General features: G+C 39.4%; 1 non-coding gene across 1 annotated transcript; it reads right to left on the bottom strand.

Moving 5' to 3' along the window:
• Positions 1-6,775: 6,775 nt before the first annotated feature.
• LOC125369613 lies at positions 6,776-6,880 on the bottom strand. Its single transcript, XR_007215290.1, has one exon. It is a non-coding gene; the product is annotated as a small nucleolar RNA R71 (small nucleolar RNA).
• Positions 6,881-10,816: the final 3,936 nt, after the last annotated feature.

Below are 10,816 nucleotides of genomic sequence, written 5' to 3'. Positions count from 1 at the left end.
TTAATCCTTATGAACCCGCGAATTACTAACTTGAAAACCCAAAGAGCACCTACAAATCAAATACTAGGATTGTCTAATCATAATGTAAGATGATCAAGAATTAGAACCTAAGGAAAACTAAGTTCCTTAAACCCCAATTCTAAGTATGTCACAAGGATAGATAAACTCCTTGATAAGTAAGTTTTGCATTTAAAGAAGAACACAAGATACAAGTAATTTTGGCTTGAAAGAAAGTAAAAATTTAATTAATCATAATATGGAAAATGGCATACAAATTTGATATGTTTTAAAGACATACCCAAATTCCTAAGAAGAATAGAATTGATATGAATATAACTAACTTATGCCAAACCCATATCAATGTTGTTATCTTTACCAAGGATCGTTCACCTAATCAAGCAAAGAAACTCTAAGTCCCAATAGGATCCTTAAAAACTTGTTCTGAAGAACCTTAATTATAAAGAATTAAAGGTTGTTTAATCTAAATAAAAGTTTAGATTCAACTAAGTTTATAAAATATCAAGCCTTCACTTCTTAAATTCATCAATTCACCAAGTTTATAAAGAACAAAAGAAGAGAATTAACTCTAAACTAAATAATATTCAACCAAACTTTACATAGAAATTCGTACTAGCTTATATAGGCCTTAAAAAAACCTAATTCTATAATGATACGGAAGCATATAACACTAAAACTAGGAATATAACTCCTAAACTGAAAGGATAACTTAAAACAAAACTCCTAACTATTAAAAGACTTCTTTAAATGAACAAATACTCCTAAAATTCGTCCAACCCTAGCCCATCTAATAAACATGACATTTGGGCTTAACTAACATGTAATAAGCGGCCAATTCTTAAGTATTGGGCACCAATTAGCTTAACTTATTTATTTTGGGCCAATTTTGACTTGTTGATGCCTCCATATATTAAATTAAGCTGATAAGAGTATCTTGAGACCAATTGTCTTAATTAAGCCCAATCTTACTTGGACTTTGGATCTCCAACCCAAGCTTCAACTCTTGCTTCACGAATACTCCTAAAGCATCCTTGAACTTCTTCATGTGAGCTCCAGTCATTGGTCCATCATATTTGAGTGACTCGTGTATAATCCTAGTTTGATTAGGATTTCTAGCTGGAGTAAGATTCCTTGTGGGACTAAGATTCCTAGCGGAAGTAGGATTCCTAGTTGGAGTAGGACTCATCATGGGACTAGGACTCCTAATTCAAGTAGGATTCCTAGTGGGAGTAGGATTCCTAGTCGGAGTAGGATTCCTTGTGCTTATAAGATTCGCATCAAGAACTCTTACTTAACTAACTTGGACTTTATGAACATTAGACAAATCTCATTTAGCCTTCATAAACTTGGATTTTTTAAGAACATTAAACAAAGTCCATTCTTTATAAATTTCATTTGGGCTGAATTCTATTGGACTTCCATTGTTAGCCCACTCTTGCACATAGCCATTTAAGGACTTTTGGAGCTTCTTGGCCCTTGACCTTGTAATTGGACCTTATGGCAAACTTAATGGATCCTTTCTTGATTTTTTCTTGTTATCCTTGTCATGAAGCCTAACCAAATCAACATCTTTAAGCCTTAGCAGATCTATATCATTCCCTCATTCTTTAGGATGATTTGTCCTTGAATCAAACTCATCACCTACATCAAAAGGGCTCAAATCAGCAACATTAAATGTGCCACTCACATTATACTTACCTTGTAAATCAATTTTGTAAGCATTATGGTTGATTCTCTCAAGTACTTGAAACAGTGCATCACCCCTTGGACTTAGTTTTGGCTTTTTTTGATTTGGGAACCTTTCCTTGTGAAAATGCACCCAAACCATGGTTCCAATCACCAGGTTTCAACACCATTGGCCTTTTTCCTTTGTTAACCCTTTCGGTTATTCTAGTATTTTGTCTCAATCCTCTCTTTAACTTGTTCATGTAGTCTTTTAACCAAATCTGCCATAGAAGAACCATTAACACTAACAATCTTGTTAAGAGGCAAAGGAACTAGATCGATAGGAGTTAATGGGTTAAAACCATAAACAATTTCAAATGGAGAACAATGTGTAGTGCTATGAACAACCCTATTATATGCAAACTCCACATATGACAAAGGATCCTACCAAGATTTAAGATTCCTAAAATTAAAGAATAAAGCAGTTGAACCAAAGTTCTATTAATAACTTCGATTTGTCCATTTGTTTGTGGATGGCAAGTAGTAGAAACTAATAATTTAGTGCCTAACTTACCCCATTACACACGCCAAAAATGACATAAGAATTTAACATCCCAATCACTTACAATGGTTCTTGGAACTCCATGCAATCACAAACTTTCCTGAAAAATAATTCAGCAATATAAGTAGCATCATCTGTTTTATGGCATGGTATAACATGAGCCATCTTACTATATCGATCCATAATAACAAATATACTATCTTGGCCCTTCCTAGTCCTAGGCAATCCAAGTACAAAATCCATAAAATAAATATGTACAAGGAACATCAGGAATAGGCAAATGAGTATATAACCCATGGGGTTGTAATTTAGACTTAGCCTTTAAACATACAATGCATCGACCACACACCTTATTTACATCACGTTTCATATAAGACTAAAAGAAATGTTCAATCAGTATGTCACAAGTCTTATGCACCATAAAATGATCCATTAAACCGCCCCCATATGCCTCCTTTACAAGTATCTCATGCAAAGAACAATTAGGAACACATAGGCGATTCTTTTTGTAAAGATATCCGTCAAACTCATAGAAATCATTAAAAGCAGCCCCATTAGCACAAGTATTAAACATATTACCGAAGTCATTATCATTCAAATACCACTGCTTAATAAACTCAAAACCCTAGAATTAAAAGAATTAAGTAAAGCATACTTCAAGATAATTTATCAGCAACCACATTCTCATTACCTTTCTTATACTTGCTCACATATGGGAATGTCTTAATGAACTCCATCCATTTGCATGTCTTCAGTTCAACTTGTCTTGCTCCTTGAGATGCTTCAAACTCTCATGATTTGTATGTATGACAAACTCCTTAGGCCAAAGGTAGTGTTGCCATGTATGCAAAGCACGAATCAAAGCATAGATTTCTTTGTCATATGTTGGGTACTGAAGTGCTGTCCCATTTAGCTTTTCACTAAAATAGCAAATTGGCCTTTGTGCTTGCATTAAAACAGCACCAACACTAATGCCACTAGCATCACATTCAATCTTAAAGGTTTTGTTAAATTTAGGTAAAATAGGCAAAGGAGCACTACACAATCTATCTTTAAGCAAATTAAAAGCATTTTCTTTTGCATCACCTCAATTAAACCAAACATTCTTCTTGACAATCTCATTCAAAGGTGCGGCAATGCTACTAAAGTCCCTAATGAACCTTCTATAAAAGCTAGCAAGACCATAAAAACTCCTAACTTTGCTAATGTTAGTAGGTGTCGACCATTCCTTAATTGCTTTCACCTTTTACTCATCAACATCTAGACCTTTAGGACTAAATACAAAACCTAAAAATATGACTCTATCCATGCAAAAACTACACTTCTTTAGATTACCAAACAACTTTTCTTTTCTAAGAACATATAAGACCTTATGCACATGCATAACATGATCATCAAAAGACTTAAATTAGATTAGAATATCATCAAAACATACAGCTACAAATTTACTAAGAAATTCACACAATACATGGTTCATCAACCTCATGAAAGTGCTAAGTGCATTAGTAAGCCCAAATGGCATTACAAGCCTCTCATAAAGACCATACTTAGTCATAAATGTTGTTTTCCACTCATCCCCAACTTTCATGCGAATTTGATAATATTCTAAATGCAAATCAATCTTAGTAAAGTAACATGCACCATGCAACTAATCAAGCATATCATCTAACCTAGGGATAGGATGACAATACTTTACTGTTATTTTATTAATTGCACGATAGTCCACACACATTCTCAAGTGCCATCCTTTTTCAGAACCAAAATGACTGAAACAGCACAAGGACTTGAGCTCTCTCGCACATACCCTTTAGATATCAATTCATCCATTTGCCTTTGAAGCTCCTTTGTCTCCATTGGATTACTTCTATAGGCTAGTCTATTTGGTATGGCGGCCTTGGAGTGAAGTCTATTTGTTGCTCAATCCCTCTTTGAGGTGGTAAACCACTTGGCATCTCCTCGGGAAAGACATCAATAAATTCCTGTAAAAGGTTTGCAAATGCACTCGACAAGAAAAGGCCAAGTTCAGTAGTGTTCAAGTAAACATCATTATAAGTAACTATAAACAACAACTTACTTGAGTGAAATGCATGTCCTACTTCACTTTTCCTAGCCAAAAAGCTTCCTTTTTTTTATTTTTCTCTCTAGGCCGAACCTCACTCTCTTTTGTATGTTTAACACTCCTTAAATTTTCTCCCTCATTTTTGCTACTTTCAGCCTCGCTCTATTCCCTCTCCAATTTATATTGGTCATTATACACTTCTTTTGGAGAAAGAGGTATAAGTGTGACTTTTCTCCCATTTTTTACAAAAGAGTATCTATTAAGGAACCCATCATGGACAACACTTCTATCAAATTGCCATGGCCTACCAAGCAAGATATGGCCAGTATTTGTTGGCACTTGATAAGCATCATACTACACATGTTTTCATGCCCGATTGTTCACATTTTTATGCATGATTATCCCGTTTTATGCTAGAATCACCTGTCTTTTGTTTCCCTTTTCGTTTGAGTCATTTCGAAGGACACCATCGGTGTCGAGGGAAATCATTGGGATTCTGGAGCAAAATCCATCAAATTGGGCGAGAACAAGCACCCCGAGGGTTGAGCACGGCTGGACTCGGCCGTGCTGAATTATCAAGAGGCTATCCCCAATTGTGCCATTTCGACCCTTGCCAGTAGTAGCCACCACGCCTCGGCCGGCTGTGGTGGATCGGCTGCGCCAGGCCGCGGCACTGGTGGCTCGGCTGTGAGACTCCGCAGTTCAGCCTGACTGGACTCCGTGCGTCTTTGAATCAACTATAGGCGATTTTGAATTCTAATTGAAGAAGACGATTTTTGGACTCAATTCCAAGACACACACTTAATCAAATATTTCCTATACCTTAATTGTAGACACAAGAGATCAATTTTCATCAATTGAAGGGGGATTCCACTTATTCCAACATCGAATTGAAGATTAAGACAAACTTTGGGAGCATTCAAGAGGCAACTAGGGTTTGAGATTTTGAATTTGCAAATTTAGGGTTTCTCATTCAGCTTGAAAGAGAAGGGTGTACATACCTTTAATTTGTTTTTCCCTATTTTGTTCTTTAATTGTTTTGACTATGAACATGAAAGTGACTAGATCTTTTGAATCCATTAGGGTTCACCTTTGTTGATGGATTATGCTTAATTGTTAGTTTTTTTATAATTGTCATTCTTGCAATCTTCTTGCTATTCAGTAATAAAAGTTTGATGCAGTTAATTTGAGACGTTGGATTAATTGTTTATTAGGTTGTTTCTTGACATTGAGAAATGCTTGTTACAACTGGATTTTGAATAGTAAGGACTGGTAGTTAACACTTAGAGATGAGGTTGATTTACTCGCCGGATTAAGAACTAACAACTCTTAATAGTCTTAAATCATACTTAATGCTAATTTGTAGTAATCTAATAGGAAGAGATTCCATTAGGTTAGTGCAGTTTAGGAATCCGATAAGCTCGAGAGAGCAAGGATTCAATTCAGGATTTAGGCAACGGGTAAGCAAGATCGGCAATCCATAAAATTCATCTTTAGAATTCCATCACTTAGGCTCCCTTTTGGATTTATTTCTCTCTTTACAATTGTCTTTTAATTGTCCATTGTTGTCCTTCATTTACTTAATTGCACTCATAACCATTACTGGTATGTTAGAACTTTCACACCCTATTTCGGACTAGATAACATTGCAAGCAGTAGTAACTCTAGGTTCATCCGATCTCTAGGGATACGACCTTGATACTCACTAGTGCTAGGCTGCATCGGTAGGTTCATTGCCTTAGGTGTAGGTTGCATAAAGAACCCATCAAGTTTTGGCGGCCGTTCTTAGAAACTGTAACGGTGAACTAAAGTGAATTGTTTTGTGTTAATTTAGTCATTATTTGTTTTATTCATTTATTCTTTAATTTTATTATTATTTATTATTATATTATTTTTGTTGATCGGTGGTTGTGTGGACTTTCGGTTTCGGGTAGTTTATGACCGGAGCTCAAACTCGAATCTTATAGAGCCTCTATCTGATCCAGACGATCCCTCAGACTCTTAAGGAAGAGGTTGCAATTAGAAGAGGAGGAGATTGAGGTTGAGATACCTGTGGGTAGACTAGACACGATGGAAAACCATGACCCCAGCCGATGAGGATCGGGAGGGACGATGTACGAGTTTGCTCGACCATCTTTGGATGGGACGAAAACTAGTATAGTCGGACTTACTTTATGTGGCCAACAATTTTGAGATAAAGGCCAATGTTATCCAGATGATCCAACAAAGCGTGCAGTTTGGAGGATTGCCCAGTGAGGATCCCAATGCACATATCTCCAACTTTTGGAGATTTGTGACACATTCAAAATAAATGGAACAACCGATGATGCCATTCGGTACCGAGATTGTTTCATTTTCCTTGAGGGACAGAGCAAAGAGATGGTTACAATCTCTTCCACAATGACGATCACTACACGGAAGGCGTTGGTAGAAAAATTTTTATATAAGTATTTTCCTCCCGCTAAAGCGCTAAACTTAGAAATGACATATCTTCTTTTGTGCGGTTTGATGATGAAAGCATGTCGATGCATGGGAGAGATTTAAAGATCTTTTGAGATCTGCCCACATCACGGATTGCCGGTGTGGATGCGAGTTCAGACCTTCTACGGCCGGGTTGAACCTCGCAACGAGGCGGGATGGTGGATCTTTGCGGCGGTGGGGCGCTAAGCGATGGGCCTTGCAGAGCAAGCTCGAGAACTTGATAGAGGAAATGGCCATGAACAACTATCAATGGCAATCCTCTAGGAGCCGACCAGGAAGACAAGGAGTGGTCAACCAAGTGGACTCTACAGCCTTGGCAGCTCAGTGGAGCTTCTAGCCAGAAGATCGACTAACTCTAGATCTTGGGTTCACTTGTGACGTTGGTGCGAGTTTGTGGTGGCATTACGGTCTGACTGTCTGCGGGAGGTATATTGCTTCATCTTCTATTAGTTTTCCATCTAATTCTACTATATCTTCCGATGTTGAACAGTTGATTATATGGGAATGCCCCGAGGCAGTGAGAATAACCCCTATAGCAATACATACAACCCTGGATGGCGCGAATTACCCCAATTTCGGTTGGAGCAACAATAATGCCCGGTCATGAGTTTTCCAAAGACTTCATCAATGACCACAGCAACAACCAATTTGGGCTGCAAGCTCCTCCTCCCAAGAAAAGAAGTCAAATTTAGAGGAGCTCATGATGAAGTTTGTGACATCTACAAAAACAAGATTCCGAGGCCCGATAGTGCACTTAGGAATCGGCAGGCCTCGATTCGAACTTGGAGACTCAAATTGGCCAAATTTCTAAGATGCTTTCAGGAGACCTTGAGGATCGCTCCCTAGCACTCTGAGTCAAGCAGGGAGCATTGCAAAGCTATCACCTTGCGTTCGGGTAAGAATTTGGTTCTTAGCCTTTAGGCGATAAGGATAATACAATAGTGCAGTCGAGCCGGCCTAAGGAAGGACCGGACCTTGAGATGGTAGAGAATGAGAGAAAGAAAGAAGGCGGGCAAAGAGCCTGTGCGGGAGCATCGACCCCGGTACCATATCCTGCAAGGTTGAGACAGGGATATGGTGGACAAGCTGTCTGATGGTTTCTTGACTTATTTAAGCGGTGAAAATTAACTTACCTTTGCTAAGGCAATTTCACGAGATCTTGAAATCGCCAAGTTCTTAAAGGAGATTTTGAGCAACAAGAGGGAAGTTGGAGGATCTTGGTCGGGTGGTGCTTAATGAGGAGTGTTCGGCTATTCTCCGAACAAGCGCCACTCAAGCGGCGAGATCCAGGGAGTTTTACTATCCCTTGTATGATTGGTGATTTATCAATTAGTGGTGCATTGGCTAATTTAGGGCCAGTATTAACTTAATGCCCACTAGTTTATTTGCCAAATTAGGGTTGCATGAGCCAAAGCCTACTAGGATGAGTGTTCAATTAGCAAATAGAATTTGTTAAAATTCCTAGAGGTATTGTTGAAGATGTACTTGTAAAGGTAGATAAATTTATCTTTCCTGTAGATTTTGTGGTAATGGATATGGAGGGTGATAACCTTGTGCCTCTTATCCTGGGTGGGCCTTTCCTAGCTACATCGAGGGCATTATCGATGTAAGCGATGGAAAGCTTAAGCTTAGAGTTAATGATGAGACCATTACCTTTGACTGGCCATTTCCATGGGGCGATCCAGCGGACTATAATGTCTGTATGTTCTATTGATGTTATTGATGATGTGGTTGAGTCCCATTTACAAGAAATTTTATGTTCGACCCTTTGCAAGTAGCATTAGGCCGAGGGATGAGGAGGAGTTGTCCAACGAGCAAGTGTTGGAGCAACTCGTTGTTTTATTAAGCCCGGTAGAGCTTGTCAACTGATCCCTATCTTTTTCTTGGCCAGATGCGGGGTCGCGGAAAGTAAAGACTTCATTCGAGGACCCACCAGTTTTAGAATCGAAGGAGTTCACAAACCACTTGGTTTATGCCTTCCTGGATGAAGAGAAGCGCTTACCGGTAATCATAGCGGTAGATCTAACTCCTGAAGAACAAGCCATGCTTTGTTGGAAGTTCTAAGGAAGTACAAGAAGGCCTTTGCTTTCAATATAGCCGATATCCCGGGCATAAATCCAAGTTTCGCTCTCATAAGATTTCATTGGGGGCGGTTTGGGCCGGTCGTTCAGCCTCAAAGGCGACTCAATCCGAACATGAAAGAAGTGGTAAAGAAGGAGGTAATTAAACTTCTTGATGCGGGTTTGATATATCCCATTTCGGCGGTTCGTGGGTTAGTCTGTGCGAGGTTGTACCCAAGAAAGGAGGCATCACAGTGGTAAGGAATGAGAAGGATGAGTTGATCCAGACTCGGACGGTATGAGGCTTCCGAGTTTGCATTGATTCTAGTAGAGCTTAATGATGCAACTCGGAAGGACCACTTTCCTCTTCCTTTCATTGATCGGATGATTGAGCGTTTAGCAGTCACATGTTTTATTGTTTTCTTGATGGCTTTTCAGGTTACTTTCGGATTCCTATTGCACGAGGACCAAGAGAAGACTACCTTCACTGCCCTTATGGGACGTTTGCTTATAGACGGATGCCATTCGGACTGCAATGCACCGGCCTACATTTCAGTGCATGATGGCTATTTTGAGGACATGATTGAGGAGTCTATGGAGGTATTTATGGATGACTTCTCTATTTTTGGTAATTCTTTCTCTCTTTGTTTGGCAAACCTTGAGCGCATGTTAGCTAGATGTATTGAGCCTAACTTGGTACTAAACTGGGAAAATGTCATTTCATGGTGAGAGAGGGGATTGTTTTAGGGTATAAGATCTCTCGGTCGGGATGGAGGTGGATAGAGCTAAGGTAGAAGTAATATCTAAGCTACCTCCTCCTAGTTCTGTTAAGAACATTAGGAGTTTTCCGGGCCATGCGAGGGTTTTATAGGAGATTTATTAGAGATTTTTCTAAGATTGCTAGGCCCTCACTCAATTGTTAGTTAAGGATGTACCTTTTATTTTTGATGATGCATGCGTGGCGACTTTTGAGTTCTTGAAGAAACTTCTAACTCATTGATCATGGTTTCTCTGATTGGGGCTGCCTGAATTGATGTGCGATGCTAGTGATTATCTGATTGGGCTGTGCTTGGACGGAGGATTGAAAGAAGTTTCAACCCATTTACTACGCTTGACAAGACCTTGGCGGGGCCAAGAACACTACACCACCACAGGAGAAGGAGTTATTGGCGGTTGTTTATGCCTTCGACAAGTTTAGATCATACCTCGTTCTCTCCAAAACCATTGTCTTCACGGACCACTCGGCATTGAGGTACTTATTCACGAAAATGATGCGGCAAGAGATTGATTCGGTGGATTCTTTTGTTATAGGAATTTGGCGTCGAGATCAAGGGATAAGAAGTAGCGGAGAATCGGCGTGAGACCATTTATCGAGATTGGAAAATCCTCACTTAGATGCACTTGATGAGACGACCATAGATGATCGATTTCCGGAAGAACATTTGTATGTCACTCGGTATACACCCGATACTCCCTGGTTTTCCCGATTATGCTAACTATTTGGTTGCTAGGGTTCTACCAAAGGGTATGACGTATTAGCAAAAGAAGAAATTCTTCACGATTTGAAATACTATATTTGGGAAGATCCCTTTTTGTTTAAAGTATGTGCGGATCGGGGTGATTCATGCGTTGTGTATATGGCGAGGAGACTCTCCAAATATTGAAGCAATGCCATGAGGGACCCATGGAGGTCATCAAGTAGCAAACCATACTGCGAGGAAGGTGCTAGAGGTAGGATTCTATTGGCCTACGCTCTTCCAAGATGCACGGAAATTTGTTAAGGTTTGTGACCCTTGCCAGCGCGCAGGTAATATCTCTTCTCGTGATGAGATGCCCCAAACCCGGTGTGCAAGTCGTTGAGATTTTTGATGTCCGGGGCATCGACTTCATGGGACCCTTTCCCTCTTGGTATGGTAATAAGTACATTATGGTTGCTTTGTTGAATATTTCTCTAAGTGGCACAGGCTCGGT

The sequence above is a fragment of the Ricinus communis genome, chromosome 3 (assembly GCF_019578655.1).
Source record: "Ricinus communis isolate WT05 ecotype wild-type chromosome 3, ASM1957865v1, whole genome shotgun sequence".
Classification (NCBI taxonomy): Eukaryota; Viridiplantae; Streptophyta; class Magnoliopsida; order Malpighiales; family Euphorbiaceae; genus Ricinus; species Ricinus communis.
Note: the sequence above shows the minus strand (reverse complement) of the source record. Positions and strands in the feature narration are given on the sequence as shown.